The sequence below is a fragment of the Hyperolius riggenbachi genome, chromosome 7, assembly GCF_040937935.1.
Source record: "Hyperolius riggenbachi isolate aHypRig1 chromosome 7, aHypRig1.pri, whole genome shotgun sequence".
Classification (NCBI taxonomy): Eukaryota; Metazoa; Chordata; class Amphibia; order Anura; family Hyperoliidae; genus Hyperolius; species Hyperolius riggenbachi.
Genome location: NC_090652.1, coordinates 80507055 through 80524246, shown reverse-complemented (window position 1 = coordinate 80524246; position 17192 = coordinate 80507055). Strand labels below are relative to the sequence as shown.

The 17192-nt window shown below is 45.9% G+C and overlaps 1 protein-coding gene across 1 annotated transcript in view; it reads right to left on the bottom strand.

The window, feature by feature from the left end:
* GNG13 (G protein subunit gamma 13) overlaps positions 1 to 17192 on the bottom strand; it is a 45489-nt gene that overhangs the window by 19716 nt on the left and 8581 nt on the right. Inside the window, exon 2 of the mRNA XM_068244162.1 lies at positions 6117 to 6340. The gene's annotated coding sequence lies outside the window, so the exon portion shown is untranslated. The remainder of the gene's footprint in view (positions 1 to 6116; positions 6341 to 17192) is intronic.

The following is a 17192-nucleotide window of genomic DNA, read 5'->3' as shown; positions in this document are numbered from 1 at the left end:
GTCAACTTTGACTCTCTACATCACAGTCAGCAGGCACATTGTAGCCAATTAGGCTACACTCTCTCCTGGAGCCACTTCCCCCCCCCCCCCCCCCTTATAAAAGGCAGGCAGCCCCGGGCTTTAAACTCGTGTGCCTGCATTACTTAGTGAAGGGACAGCGACTCTCATAGGGAAAGATTAGTTAGGCTCTTGTAGGCTTGTTATTGCTAAAATAGCACCCCACAACAGCTCTCTCCTGATGTGTTTTTTTTTGTGTTGCCCACTGACACTATACAGCCCTATCTGTTGCAGCTGGACCTTGGTAATTGTTATTACTGTGCCAGCCAGGCCCTGCCTAACTAACTATCTATACTGGACACCTACCTATGCCTACCTAACTACTGGGGCACCTACTTACCTATACGGGGTCACCTACCTATGCCTTACTTACCTATACTAGGGCACCTACCTATGCCTACCTTTACTGAGTCTCCTACCTATGCCTAGCTAACTACTGGGGCACCTACCTATGCCTACCTACCTATACCGGGACTCCTACCTATGCCTACCTACCTATACTAGGACTCCTACCTATGCCCATCTACCTATACTGGGACACCTACCTATACCTAGCTAACTACTGGGGCACCTACCTACCTATACTGAGACTCCTACCTATGCCTAACTACTGGGACACCTACCTATGCCTACCTACCTATACTGGGACTATGCCTAGCTAACCACTGGGGCACCTACCTATGCTGGGGCACCTATCTATGCCTACCTACATACAAGAAGATACTAAGGTTGTTGCTTTATTGTGGACAGACCAAATTTGATCAGCTGGACAGTCACTGTTGTTCTATCATTGAGCTACCACAGCCCGGCAACCATATGGGCTTGAAAACCGCCACAGCCTGCACTCTCGCCACGGTGCGCACCAGTCCAGCACGGCCGTCACTACACAAACAGCTGTTTGCGGTGCGTTACACAGTGAGTTTGGTCTGTCAGTGTGAAGCAGTACTCTAATTACACTTCCTGATTGATGTATACACATGCAAGATGTTTTAAAGCACTTTAGTCCTGCAATTTAGCATTCAATGTGATTTCTGCCCTTAAAGGGATACTGTAGGGGGGGGGGGGTCGGGGGAAAATGAGTTGAACTTACCCGGAGATTCTAATGGTCCCCCACAGACATCCTGAGCCCGCGCAGCCACTCACCGATGCTTTAGCCCCGCCTCTAGTTCACCTCTGGAATTTCAAACTTTAAAGTCTGAAAACCACTGCGCCTGCGTTGCTGTGTCCTCACTCCCGCTGATGTCACCAGGAGCGCACGGCGCAGGCACAGACCATACTGGGCCTGTGCAGTATGCTCCTGGTGACATCAGTGGGAGCGAGGACACGGCAACGCAGGCGCAGTGGTTTTCAGACTTTAAAGTCTGAAATTCCAGAAGTAACCCGGGGGCGGAGCATCAGTGAGCAGCTGCGCAGGCACAGGATGTCTGCGGGGGACCATTAGAAGCCCCGGGTAAGTTCAACTCATTTTCTCCCGACCCCCTACAGTATCCCTCTAAAACAATGCTTTGTGTCAAACCCAGATTTTTCCCCGGGACTTTTGGCATCTATCCCACTACGCCATGCGCTCCAGGTGTTAGACCCCTTGAAACATCTTTTCCATCACTTTTGTGGCCAGCATAAATGTTTCTAGTTTTCAAAGTTTGCATCCCCATTGAAGTCTATTGCGGTTCGCAAAAGTTTGCGCGAACCGAACCTTTTGCGGAAGTTCGCGAACCGAAAATCGGAGGTTCGGCCATCTCTACTGACAGCTGGATTGTAAGCTTGCAAGGGCAGGGACCTCCTCCCAGTGTTTATTATTCTGATGTAATGTATCATATGAACATGTACCAGTATTGGTGATGTCTCAAACCTCACAACTATGTACAGCAGAGATGGATTTAGAAGTAATGGGGGACCTAGGCAAGGTACTTGTTTTGGGGCCCCCTTGTGGTCTTGCTCTGATGTACATGTGAGAATATTGTACAAAAGTCCATTTATTTCATTCATTCAACTTAAAAGGTGAAACTAATATAGGAAATAGGCTCATTACAGGCAAAGCAAGATATTTCAAGCCTTTGTTATAATTTTGATGATTATGGCTTACAGCTTATGAAATCCCCCAAATCTCATACCATTAGAATTTTGTGAAAAGAAATGAATGAATAGTTTGCACTATTATGGAACATCATGGCGATATATCCGGCAATTTTTTCAAGCATGTCTACGAGCCTTGAGACATTCTAAACTCCATAATGGCCTCAATTCTGCTAGCTATGTCAGATAAATATTTTTGTAGGTAAAATACCTCTGAGGTTTTTTTTTGTTTGTTTGTTTTTAACCACTTGCCGACCGCACGCTTATACCGTGCGTCGGCAAAGTGGCAGCTGCAGGACCAGCGACGCAGTACTGCGTCGCCAGCTGCAGGCTAATTAATCAGGAAGCAGCCGCTCACGCGAGCGGCTGCTTCCTGTCAATTCACGGCGTGGGGCTCCGTGAATAGCCTGCGGGCCGCCGATGGCGGCTCGCAGGCTAAATGTAAACACAAGCGGAAATAATCCGCTTTGTTTACATTTGTACGGCGCTGCTGCGCAGCAGCGCCGTAAGGCAGATCGGCGATCCCCGGCCAATCAGCGGCCGGGGATCGCCTCCATGTGACAGGGGACGTCCTGTCACTGGCTGCACAGGACGGATAGCGTCCTGTGCAGCCTCGATCGCCGGGGGGGCAGCAGGTAGGAGAGGGAGGGGGGAATTTCGCCGCGGAGGGGGGCTTTGAGGTGCCCCCCCCCGCATCACCCAGCAGGCAGAAGAGATCAGACCCCCCCAGCACATCATCCCCCTAGGGGGGAAAAAAGGGGGGCAATCTGATCTCTCTGCCTGCTACCTGATCTGTGCTGGGGGCTGCAGAGCCCACCCAGCACAGATCAGTAAAAACAGCGCTGGTCCTTAAGGGGGGGTAAAGGGTGGGTCATCAAGTGGTTAAGCAATTCTAAAAGATTTTTCTCCATTCCCGAACATGAGCTAAAACATGAGGTATTTCAGTGGTAAGCATGCAGTAAATAAATAATAGTCTTTAAATTGTCTTCCATAAGTTAGGATAGTCTTTGGAAGATTTTTTTTTTTTTTTGAAGGGGGTGGGGAGGTGTATTTGATTATGTAGCAACCTATGAAAAGTATATTTATAGGCATCCCTTAACCCTCCTGGCGGTTTGCTAAAAATCCGCCAGGGGCAGCAAATCCGTTTTAAATAGTTTTTTCTTTTTCATGTAGTGAGACAAAGTGTCGCTACATAATAGCCTCCGGCGATCGGAGATCAGGAGATCCCGTTCAAAGAACGGGATCTCCTGGAGGGCTTCCCCCCTCGCCATGGCGACGGGCGGGATGACGTCACCGACGCCGTGACGTCAAAGGGGACTCCGATCCACCCCACAGCGCTGCCTGGCACCGATTGGCCAGGCAGCGCACAGAGTCTGGGGGGGGGGGGGGGGGGGGGGGGGGGGGGGGGGAGGGCGGCCGCGGCGCGACGAATAGCGGTGATAGAATTCGTGTAGCAAAAAAAAAAAAAAAAAAATTATGCAAATCGGCCCAGCGGGGCCTGAGCGGTGCCTTCCGGCGGCATAGCCAGAGCTCAGCTCGGGCTTACCGCCAGGAAGGTTAAAAAAAAAAATCCAGTAATTATTTTGCGTTTTATTTTTACTATTCTTTTCTATTAACTGAATAGGAACTCCACTAAAATAGCAATAGGAACTCCGCTAAAAACTGCATAAATGCATATAAATTGAATTCACTTCCAGGTACAGGCAGGTCTTCGGGCCCCTTTTCCAAGGACTGTTGATAGGCAGTGAAATGCCTCTCAAACTCTCAACTGCTTGCTGCTGCCTGGTCACTGAGCACACAGCTCAACAGTCCATGGAAAAGAGGCCCCTAAACTGATTGGTAAATTATGTGCCAACATGCCATTTTCGGTAAAATGAATGCAAATTACCTCATTTTACCTCATGAGGTCAAACATAACTAAAACCTACCAGAATTGCTAAATGTCATTACCTCATGAGGTACCGTAATTTGTTTGATAACCCTACCAGAATTGAGGCCAATCTTTATTATGACTTTTTATAGCACCATTATCTTTCACAGTCCTGAGCTATGTAAAAGGTAGGCACAGATGAGAAAATTTGGCCAATACTGCACTAGAGGAATTTTTATTTTCAAAAGGTGGATGAATAGCTAGTCAAATCATCCGCTAGACTGGATTTCTTTAGAGTTTGGGGTAGTTATGCTAATAATTGAAATGCTGACCGATGCAGATTGGACCATCGCTTCCTGGCGTCTGCTAAAGAACCTTTCTAGGAAGCGTTGAAGCACACAGTCATGTTTGTGGCCATGTCTCCTCTATATACCACAATAGGAAAATGAATTGCATTCACAATGCACTAGTTATATACTGTCCAGTACAACCTAACACTCAGTTTCTGCTCATAGCTCTCAATGGTGCTCAGATTTTTTCTTCACATAAAGGAGGGAGAATATTCATATAAATCCCCACAAAAATAGATAAGGTAAATTCCATACAAACCTGTCCAAGTAGAGGTAATTTTCACAGCATAAAGGAGCAACTTTGGCCTACATCCATTCCTTACAAGACATGCATTCTTTCCTCAGCCTCAAGCAATGCTCCATCCTGGGAAGCAGAAGTAGGAGCCAGAGAGGTTCTATCCTTTGTGTGGCCAAAATAAAGCATCCGGCTTCAGAGATGGGCTGAATACTCCTTATCTTTTGCAATGTAGCCTGTCTGCTTAGTAGCAGGTATGTGGAAGGGGCGACTGTCCTACTACAGGAGGACTAAGCTTTATGCTTAAGCAATGGAAATATACATAATAAGAACTTAATGCAATTCAAGAGTATAAAGCATCCCATCGCAAGTGCAAACTGCTGAATAGTGAACCATATGCAGCAATGCTGAGATCCAGTAGCAGGAAGAGTTCACAATCTAGAGCAAATACCTGTTCTCCAGACCCATCAACTGTACAAGCAGCTCCACATATGAGCAGGTGGGACTCATTAAAAGGAACACTATAGCCGAAAATTGTGTTTTTTAAAATACACGTGTACACATAGTGCACGTCTCCGAGAGTAAAATGCACTAAAAATGACTTTTCTCCTATGTTCCTGTCACTTACAGTAGGCAGTAAGAAAAAATAATCTGACAGAAGTACAGGTTTTGGACTAGTCCATCTCCTCACAAGAAAAGCTCAGGGTTTTATTTCTTTTTCAAAAAGTACTTACCTAACAGCAGTGGCTCAGTCCAACTGCCAAAACAGTATGAATCAAACATTTTTGTATGGGAATGATTTTTGCATAGATCCTTTCCAGGGAGTGCTTTTTAAAGAGAATAAAGAGGATACTGAAAATCCCCCATGAAGAGATGGATTAATCCAAAACCTGTCAGAATTATACTGCTTACTCTGAGTGATACCAACATAGGAGAAAAATAATTTATAGTGCATTTTAATCTGGGAGAAATGTACTTCTTAAAAGTAGGTGTACAAGGGTCTTTTATATTTTATGATTTTTCACAATAGTGGTCCTTTAAGTGTAAGGACTACCTGTGTGCTCATCCACAAAATAACGAACGGCTAGGTGGACTTTAGGACAGATTTGTAAAACAAGGAATATATTAGGATAAATACATAAGGGAAAAATAAATAAAATTGGCCAACACTGTTGATAATGGCTGTTTAAGTATACGAAAGTGAAAAATTAGTGCTTTTCTGAAGAGATGATTTTTTTAAGTGTTGATGAGTGCCTAACGGCACGTGAAAATGAATTTTAGAGGAGGAGAGAGGCTTGTGTGAAGTCCTAATGTGAATCGGAGTGTACAGATACTTAGCAGCCAGGAGGACTCTGGGGAATTAGAATCTCGTGTTTTGTCCAGGATGTTGGGGATTCTGACTTCCAGGGATGGTTCTGTATTAGTGCAGCAATATCCATCATATGAAGATGAAGCAGGTTCTGCTATAAACCTGTCCCAGGCAGAACTGTATGAAATGAAGTGTAATCAGCATATATTCAGGCTCACTTACCTGGGATCAGGCAGACTCTGGACTCTCCTGGACCTTCTCGTGCGCTTGGCTCCCTGGCTTCAGACCCCGCTTTGCATGAGCTCCCAGCACAAGTCAGGCGATTTGAATGTTATTTGAATGTTCCTCTGGTCGGGGATGCAGCCTGGCAGCTCTTTATAGAGACATTTGGAGACAGCCCTAATTGGCATGTAGGGCAGGTGTGTCAGGGCGGGCCATGTGGGGACCTGAGGGGGGGGGGGGGGGGGGGGAAGAAATAGGACAAAGTGAGAGAAGACTGCATTAAACTGGAGTCTTAGACAAAAATCCAGGACAATTGTGCACATCACACTGTAAGGTCTTCACTGCTGGCTGACCAAATTAGAGAGAAAAATTACATTTATTTTGAACACAACTAACAGATTTCTGTTGTATTCTAAAGTATATGTTAAATACGTGTCCAGCATGACCCAACCAATGAACAGGAAAACTATAAGATTCAGCTACACTTCATTCAATGCTACAGCCTAGCATGACCCAGCGACTGAACATGTGCATAGTACACGTCTCATAGGATGTTACACCCCGACATGACCCAGCCAGCCACTGAACATGTGCATAGTACACGTCTCACAGCATGTTACACCCCGACATGACCCAGCAACTGAACATGTGCATAGTACACGTCTCATAGCATGTTACACCCCAACATGACCCAGCCAGCCACTGAACATGTGCATAGTACACGTCTCACAGCATGTTACACCCCAACATGACCCAGCCAGCCACTGAACATGTGCATACTACACGTCTCACAGCATGTTACACCCCAACATGACCCAGCCAGCCACTGAACATGTGCATGGTACACGTCTCACAGCATGTTACACCCCGACAGGACCCAAGCCAGCCACTGAACAGGTGCATGGTACTCGTCTCACAGCATGTTACACCCCGACATGACCCAGCCAGCCACTGAACATGTGCATAGTACACGTCTCATAGCATGCTACCCCCTTACATGACCCGGCCACTGAACATGAGCATAGTACATGTCTCATAGCATGTTACACCCTGATATGACCCGACCACTGAACATGTGCATAATACTCTTCTCATAGCATGTTACATCCTGACATGACCCAGCCACTGAACATGTGCATAATACATGTACCCATAGCATGTTACACCCAGAGATGACCCGGCCACTGAACATGTATGTGCATAATACACATCTTATAGCATGTTACACCCCAACATGACCCGGCCACTGAACATGTGCATGATACTCTTATAGTATGTTACATCCTGACATGACCCAGCCACTGAACAAGTGCATAGTACACGTCTCATAGCATGTTACATCCTGACATGACCCAGCCACTGAACATGTGCATAGTACACGTCTCATAGCATGTTACACTCCGACATGACCCAGCCACTGAACATGTACATAATACAATTCTCATAGCATGTTACACCTTGATATGACCCAGCCACTGAACATGTATGTGCAGAATACACTTCTCCTAGCATGTTACTCAAGCAAAACCAAGCTAACCAACACATACAATTGAAAATGATTTCTGATTGAACATATGAGCCTATGTCACCAAAATTCAGCATGTTCTACTGTATATGCGTAATCGTGACTTGCTCTTGCAATGGCCATAAAACTTCTATATATCCACAGTCCAGAAGCCATGTCACATGTCAGGATACTCATTCACAGGCTCAATGGTGATTACAGCAGAGATCCATAACTGCTAACCAGACCACTTTTTGGGTAACCAACCCCACTTTCTCAAGCAAAACAAATTACCCTACATGTACTATGGCCAGTCAAAAAAACGAAACAAACATGGAGGCATTGCTTTGCATCCATCATGAAGAGGTACATATAGCAATGATGAGATTTCTGACAAACCACAGCCCTTGTCCCCACCAATCAGAGTGGTATGCTCCCAAAACTGCAATGTCAGTAACTATTCTTAGTTACATAAAACAACATTTGAAAGCATTCCCAAGGCTTTCCAGTTTTCAAAACCATTTTCACTGCAGAGACCAGCACATGCTTGCTTATCTCTAGCTCTTAGGCAAATGTAATCAATGCCAATCACATTGGCTTAAGCTGCGTACACACGCACTACCGCCGGCAACGACGGGTCCGCCGGACCCTCCCATTTGGCGGACGTTCAGCCGACAGTAGTGCGTGTGTACGCGTTGTCGGCGGACTGATAACGCTGTTTCTGAATGATCTGCCGAGCGGATCGTTCAGAAACAGCCTTATCAATCCGCCGACAGTGCGTACACACGCGGGAGGGTCCGGTGGACCCGTCGTTGCATTTAGCAGTGCGTGTGTACGCACCTTTACATTGATAGACAACGTCAGGTGCCAATGGAAGCAGCTCCTGACTAGCTGAGAGCACTCTACCGTCCGGCAGCAATGGAAGAGCGTTGTGAATGGGGAGAGCAACTGGTATGTGCGGCGATTCGTCGGGAGGCACCATTTTCTGGTACCAGTAGTCTCCGGTCCGTTACGCCGCTCAGGAGGTTTTGTTGCTTTGTGCCCCCAGGATTAATTTGCTGTAATGGCTACAAAACCTTTAGCTAGCACTAGGCTAGCTAGTACAGGTGTGCGGCACCCCCCAAACCAGCCAGTTTATACTTTACCCAGCCTGGATCCAGTGATCGCGCAGCCTCCCCGGACAGCTCCGGTCTCTCTATGGGGAGGATCGCACATGACTTCATGAGCAAACCCGATCCTCCCCATAGAGAGACCGGAGCTGTCCGGGGAGGCTGCGCGATCACTGGATCCAGGCTGGGTAATGTATAAACTGGCTGGTTTGGGGGGTGCCGGACACCTGTACTAGCTAGCCTAGTGCTAGGTAAAAGGTTTTGCAGCCATTGCAGCAAATTAATCAATCCTGGAGTACTCCTGTCCTGAGGACAGAGAGCGGTATGCCCGACACAGTGTCGGGCATACCGCTAAGGAGGTTAAAGAGTAACGGTCGGTCATAAAATCAAAAAAAAAAAAATTTTTTATCTGGTAAACAAGTAATAAGAATGCTAACCAGGCAATCCAAAAGTTAAAAAAAAAAAAAAAAAAAAATCACTCTTAATTTTTTTTTTTTTTTTTAAATCAACAAGTAATTTTTCAATTTTTTCACCACAAAATAAAGCAAAAGAAAATCTTTGGGCACTATGAATGAACAGACCAGCCCAAAAGAGTGTATATTAGCCAAACTCACAGCCTGGGCGGGGGGGGGGGGGCATCTTATAAGGATCACCAAATAAGTGTGGCTATCAGGATCTTCACACCCATAATGTGTAGTCACAGAAACACCTGATCTGGAGTATCAGAGAAAGGGAAGGTTAGGAGTTGAGGCCCCCCCACAACTCTGCCCCCCTCTCTGCAGGCGCTACTCTCAGATAGTCACGCCCTTGATTCCAAATCACCCAAAGAGCCCCCTAGTTGGTTTAAACAGTTCCAGGAGCTCAGCACAATGTGTCTCCCATCAGCAAGTTTATTTTAGTCGGTAAAAAAAGTGGTCAGTATAAATTTCTTCCATACTTTTTCTTTATGCTTTTCCATAGTTCCTTTTCCCAGTGCCTGAAAGACAATCAGTTTTTCTCCTGAAAAGAAGGAAAGCGACTCTTTCCGTAGCTGAGCAATCGTAGGGCAATTAGAGGAGACCCATGCTGGAAGACCACTCTCCTGGCCATGGCTAGGATAATATGAAACAAGGCAGAGGGCCCCTTTCCTGGTAGCTTCATCATCTTTTTAGCAAAAACCTTAGACACAACAGATCATCTTTACAGATGTTTTTTTACACATCCAATTTGCATATAGGATTACCCCCTCTCAGAAATGATCAATAGCAAAACATCCCTATACACATTACAAATCCATGTTAGGACAGGCTGGAGTATAATGTAGTTCCTCCATTGCTTAAAGTGAATGGGAACCTCATTTTTAAAAAAAAATGAAGCAAATACTTACCTAAGGAGAGGGAAGGCTCTGGGTCATATAGAGCCTTCCGTCTCCTCGCTCGGTGCTCTCTATCCTGTGCTGGCTCCCCCTCCCCCCCCCACATTTCAATCCCCCACCGAAAGGGTATTTGGAAGTCTTTGGGATCCGTGTCCTACCGAAGACGTGCGGCTCCATACTGCACAGGCGTGAGCGTGCAAGAGAGCGTGCTTGCGCAGGCGCAGTACAGAGCCGCCCTTCTTCAGGAGCAGACCTCTGAAGCCTCCTTTGGCCTGGATAAAGCAGTATTTGACTAAATTCGTCAAATACTGCTACCGGGTGAGCCAGCACCGGAACGAGGGGACCAGGAGAGGAGCGGGAAGGCTCTATAGGGCCCAGAGCCTTCCCTCTCCTTGGGTAAGTATCTATCTCATTTTTTTAAATGCGGTTCCCATTCACTTTAAATCTATTATGGACAAGCATGGCCTCATCTCTCCATGACAAACAGAGAAAAATTTGCCAGTGTTTTCACGGGGCCTTTTGGTTAATAAGGGTGTCAAATTCATCCAGCATGGCTATACTAGCTACCGGTTGCAACATGGAAATGCACCAGGGACTGCATCTACTGTTGGTGGGGTAGGGGGAGGGAGAAAAAAAAAAAAAAAAGTTAAACTTACATGGGGCTTCTAAAGGTTCCCTGCAGACGTGCCCGCGCAGCCACTCACCGATGCTCCGGTCCCCACCTCACTTCTGGAATTTCTGACTTTAAAGACGGAAAACCACTGCACCTGCGCAGCTGTTCCCTCTGACGTCACCAGGAGTGTATTGCGCAGGCCCAGTGCAGTCTGCATCACGCTTCTGGTGAAGTCAGCGGGAGCGAGAACACGGCCGCGTAGGCGCAGTAGTTTTCCAACTTTGAAGTTGGAAATTCCAGAAGTGAACCGGAGGTGGGGACCGGAGCATCGGTGAATGGCTGTGCGAGCACAGGACGTCTGCGGGGGACCATTAGAAGCCCCAGGTAAGGTGAACTCTTTTCCCCCTACAGTAGTCCCAGTTCTGGACACAATGTACCTTGTCTACCAGTTCTCAGAGTAAAGCCCATCTCCGTAACCACGTTTAATGGATTACCTAGTTCAGGAATACTTTTAAGATCCCAATCTGAGAAACTTTTGTGGGAAATACTGCCTGGATAATGGAGATTGACCCAAATTGGCATATATTTAGAAATCGAGCATGGGGTGGCCGAGGCTCTTCCATACCTTTCTCCATGTGATAATGGCGTCTCTGAAAATAACATTCTGGTGGAGTCTCAGAGGGAGATCACAGATTGCAGGAGGCCAAAAAGGGACCAGGGCTTTGCAATCTCAGCTTCCAGCGTCAGATTTGAGAACCTGTCCCTATATTTAACCCAGTCCTGGACATGCTTCCACAAGGACTCCAGGTTATGCTGTTGTATATTTGTTACATTTAAACCTCCTAGGACTTTTTTCAACCTGAGCTTGGTCAAGGCAACACCAGCTTCTTTCCGAGCCATATATACAGTGTGAAAGCAGCTTCTAACATCTGTATCTTCTTATGTCTAATCAGAAGAGGGACAGTCTTTTCCTCTCCTTGATACCTCTAGTTCCTGTAATCACGCCTTGAAAAAAAATTGACTTTCCTTAAAGTAAAATTATCAGACAGGATGTTACCTCCCATCACCCTCCCTTAAAGCGGTATAAAACCCTGTCATAATATTCAATAAAACAGGTTTCCCTACTTTTTGTATACCATACGGTTATCCTTGCTTTTGTGCATAAGTATTATTATTCATTTAGAAATTACAAGATTCCAAAGTACACTTTTTTGCTCTGAGAGCTGACTTTGCATTTTATTCATAACTTTTTCTTCATCTTGAAATATAAGCAGAAATACTTTCTGACTATCTGTGTTCAGGAGAGTCTGCGGTGTCAGAGAAGTGTTTGTTTACATTCCTCACTTGATACAATTAAACACAAGATAACATTATCTCTAGTTTGGATGCGTCCAGCTTTCCCAGCATTGAGCTTTTATGTCCTGTGTTTAACCCTTTAAATGCTGTTCTAGTAAAAAAAAAATGCTGGCAGTATACAATATGCTGTAAATAAGGTTTTAGAGCAAAGCAGAATTGCTGGGTTTCATTCCGCTTTAAGGGGAGTGAATGGGGGTGGGGAAGAGAAGGGAATAGGTGGACGATAGGAAGGAACATTACAGCAAGCCAGCCTTTTCCTGTTTGAAAATTTGATTGAGTGATTAGGGAGATCGAGGAACACAAGGAGAGGTGGGGGGGGGGGGGGGGGAGAGAAGGACAATATATAGTAGGTATCTGGACTGGAGCCAGCATTGAACATACCTTTGTGCTTAGCTTTGCCAGTTATTCTTTAACCACTTCATGCCATGGCATGGGCTGAGCCTGAGGGGAACAAATGCCGGCGTGCTGCCGCGGCCTAGATGGGCTTATAGAAATATCCCATTTGCCCCAAAGGTGCAGGAATTGGTTAGGATAGAGGCTGGAAGACATTGGCTTCTTATGGTTTGCCTTCTAATGACAGGCATGGTATATTCCAGCATATTTATGTCAGCCAAGAATCCAGGTTTATACAGCACAGACATGCCTAACATCAGCACAATCTGACCAGAGATCAGAGAGAAATGCAACCCTTACAAGAACAATCATCTCAAGCCAACTGTCACACATAGTGAACCCCCAGCCTAAACTGTCTCTCTAGCTTTAACAAGGAAGGATCAGAACCTCTATCAAGTCTTAAAGGGACCCGGTAGTGACATTGTGGAATGCAGTAAATTATATAAAACAGAATGCAGTAAATTATTCAGGATATCCAGCTTTACGGTAATTTTTCTAGTGTCAACACCAGAAACACTTTCTATATCTATAAATTGCTAAATATTGGTATGTAGCCCCGCCCTCCCAGGCCAGTGATGCTTACCTAGGCTGCTTAGCTATGCAGAATTCTCCATCTCAGAGCGTTCTGTGAGACCAGGTATATTTTGTATTGGCTTCAGAACTCTCAGTAATAAATATTCAGCAGAGATCACCCACCTGTACTAAAGTTGCTGCCACCTGTGATTACAATGGGCAAACTCTAAATCTATAAGTGAATAAAAAAAAGTGCAAGTTCATTAAGTACATTATTTCCTCTACAGTTTCTTTTTACTGCCTGCATCCTTGACAACACCCCCCCCCCCCCCCCCCCCCCCCCCTTTTACTTCCTGTGCTGGTGCCAAACGCAGTGAAAGAGGTGAAATCTCTGCAGTGGGGGGAATCGTGATACAACGAAAAGTTCTAAGCACTCAAAACACTATATATATATAAAAAAAAACAAAAAAAAAAAAACACCTGAATAAAACTAGGTAGAGCTCCTCTTTAAACAGCCAAGGACTACAACATGGCTAATAACAGCGCTAGTGTCCTTTCTACTGTGGGAAAGCCTTCATGGGATCCCCTTCAGCACATGGGAAGACTGCGCAGCTATGTGTAGTCACTTGTCCTCTGCATCATGTCACAGCTGCCAGCAGTGAGGTGGCCTCAGGCAAAGTCTCACTCCCACCCAGTCATCTCCAGCTAATATTTTACATAGAGAGTAAGGAGGGAAAGGAGAATATCTGCAGTACTGTCCCGGGTGACGTTACATCTATACTCTCTGAATACAAATTCTGTCATCACCCAACAAGACCTTATTTGGCAAAGCGGTGCACTGCATCAGCATCCGCAACTCAGGCCTGCTGATCTGCTAGGAGATGGGCAAAGAGGAGCCAGACAAGTCTGGAAGCTGCTCCGGATAGGAAACCGGCATTTCTGTCTATGCATACTGTAGTTTCATTACTAAAGCTACACCTTTAGCAGAGCCGGGTCATCCACAAGGCAAACCTAGGCAACTGCCTAGGGCCTGGAGAGAGTCTAGGGGCCTTGTAGATGCTAGTTCCCTCCAAATAAAAAACAAAAAAGCCAGATGACCATAAGCAGTGGACAAAAATGCAATATGGTCTAGAGCACCATTTCATCTTAATCCTTTTCTGATCTTTATCACAATTACAGTATAACCAATATTCAATGCCACTGCTTGGATTTTTCATCCTTCCCAGAACGCCATCTCTGATGCCCCTTCTCTGCCAATCCCACCATGGGCTTCACCTGCGCGCCAAACCAGTTGCACGACTCATGCTGCCTATATCATTGATTTCCTTCACAAATACACCCAAAACTGCCCCGTCACTCTGGTAATGTCCTTGTCACTCATAGCCACCTCCTACATTCAGCTGCAAGACTTTTTTTGGTATGTCCCCATCCAGCATAATCCTCTCCCTCAACTTTTAAGACTTTCTTTCAGCATGTTTAAACTGTCTTTCAAAAAACTTACCGGTTTAAAAACTTGTTCTTCTCTAACCATTTATTAAACTAGTGTACAATTCCTAGTGTACAGCTCCTCTTCAAAGACTACCAAGATTGTAGAATGAAAAACCTTCTACGCAAAGGTCTTTTACAGTTCTACTACAATCAGTGGGTGACCGGGACAGAAACTCACGCTTGCCCATAAAGAAAGAGCAGCCTGTACATAATCATTTTTTAAGGTATAATACACGCTTGCCAATAAATCATTCCTCTTTTGATGGCCTTTTTTCTCTAAAGTGTTCTGAAGCTCTGCTGTTTGCAATCTACATGTTACCACTCGGTACAATTATCCAACAACATGGCCTAATGTACCACTGCTATGCCGATGACTAGAGATGGCCCGAACGGTTCGCCGGCGAACGGGAATCAGTGAACTTCCGGAGTTCGCGATCGTGTAGAACCGCGAACTTTTCCAGAAGGTCGATTCGCCCCCATAGTGCCTCTACATCACAGGCAGCAGGCACATTGTAGCCAATCAGGCTACACTCCCTCCTGGAGCCATTCCCCACCCTTATAAAAGGCAGGCAGCATCAGCCTTTTCACTCACTCATGTGGCTGCAGTAATTAGAGAAGGGAGAGCTGCTGCTGCAGAGAGCTATAGGGAAAGCTTAGTTAGGTTCTTGTAGGCTTGTTTGTCAGGACGTAGTTGACTAACACAGAACACCTCATCTTTCTCAGCTTCAGCTTCCGCACGGAAGCATGACATATCTTCCTCCTCCTGCTCGGATTCTGGCACCCCACTTAACAATCAGTCGGCCACCACCACCAGCAAAAGTCCATCACCCCAGGGCTCAGCGGTGTGGACATTTTTTTTGTGCGTCTGCCACAGATGAGAGCAATGCCATTTGTACTCTCTGCCACCGAAAATTGAGCTGTGGAAAGACCTATACCCGCGTAGGGACAACTACCTTACAAAGGCACAGGATTACAAAGCACAAACTGCAATGGGATGACCACCTGGGGAAAAGCAGCACACAAAAGCAAAGCCACACAGCGCAGTGGAAGATACCAGGCCGCAATTATTTATCAAAAAAGGCGATACCTAAACTGTACCGTGATGTTGAAAGGCAAGTGGTGACATCTCTGGCACACAGAGTTGGGTCAAGGGTCCATCTGACCACGGATGCCTGGTCTGCAAAGCACGCTCAGGCCTGCCTGAAAACTAAGTCAGTCCCCACACACAGCATCTCTGCCTGCACGCCATGTGACTGCCTGCCCCAAGACTAAGTCGGTCCCCACACAGCATCTCTGCCTGCAGGCCGCTTGACTGCCTTCTCCACCACCAACAGGGTCCACCAGGACTCCAGGTGGATTCCTGAATTTTTTGCTAGCAGCGGCCGCTATAATTTTTCTGTGCGTGTACATGCCTGCCTAATTTTTCTGGCTGCACTGCAGCTGCAACAAAACAAAAAGGCATGTACATGTGTCAATTCCACATTCATGATAGTTACCTTGCCGCGGTGAAGGGACTTGCGTAACACAATGAAGCAATGATCGACGGCTATATGAGTGTCTCGGGGGGCACACCCAAGATAATAAGGTCGTTGCTTCATTGTGGACAGACCAAATTCGATCAGCTGGACAGTCACTGTTCTGTCATTGAGCTACCTCAGCCCAGCGACCATATGGGCTTGAAAACTGCCATGGCCTGCCCTCTGGCCATGGTGCGCACCAGTCTAGCACGGCCGTCACTACGCAAAAAGCTGTTTGCGGTGCGTTACACAGCGAGTTTGGTCTGTCAGTGTGAAGCAGTACTCTAATTACACTCCCTGATTGATGTATACACATGCAAGATGTTTTAAAGCACTTTAGGCCTCCAATTTAGCATGCAATGCGATTTCTGCCTTTAAAACGCCTTTAGATTGTAAGCCTCTGGCAGGGCCCTCCTCCCTAATGTATCCAGCTTGATTATGCAATCTTACTCACAACCACCCCTCTTGTAGACTCGAACAGTCTCTATTTTGACCTATGACACTGTATTGTTATCAAATCATTTGCATGATCTTGTTTTGTTGTGAGTTTCCGTATGTTCTACCTGTATGTTAACCCATTTATCTATTGTGCAGCGCTGCGTAATATGTTGGCGCTTTATAAATACAATAAATAAATAATAAATAAATAAAACCGCTGCTGTGCGTCATATCCAGATTTTTCCCAGGGAGTTTTGGCATGTATCCCACTCCGCCATGCCCCCCTCCAGGTGTTAGACTCCTTGAAACATCTTTTCCATCACTTTTGTGGTCAGCATAAATGTTTCTAGTTTTCAAAGTTCGCCTCCCCATTGAAGTCTATTACGGTTTGCAAAAGTTCGTGAACGTTTGCAGAAGGTTGCAAACGTGGTTCGCGAACCGAAAATCGGAGGTTCGGGCCATCTCTACCGATGACACGCAGCTATATCTGTCCTTCAAACCTGGTGGAACAGACCCTATTCCAAAAATAAATTCTTGCTTAGCTGAGCTACCAGCGTGGATGAATGACAACTGAAACAAACTGAATGCTGACAAAACTGAGGTCCTTGTTGTCCAAAGCCAGCGCTTGCCATCAAAAACAGCTCTATCCTAAATCAACACCAATCAGGATTGGGAATTCAGACAAACCGCTCCAACTTTGTGTGCTCATCGATGGGGAATGGAGTTTCAGAAACCAAATTTCGATCGTAGTCAAAATCTTCCTACTTTCATCTGAAGAACATTGCAAAAAT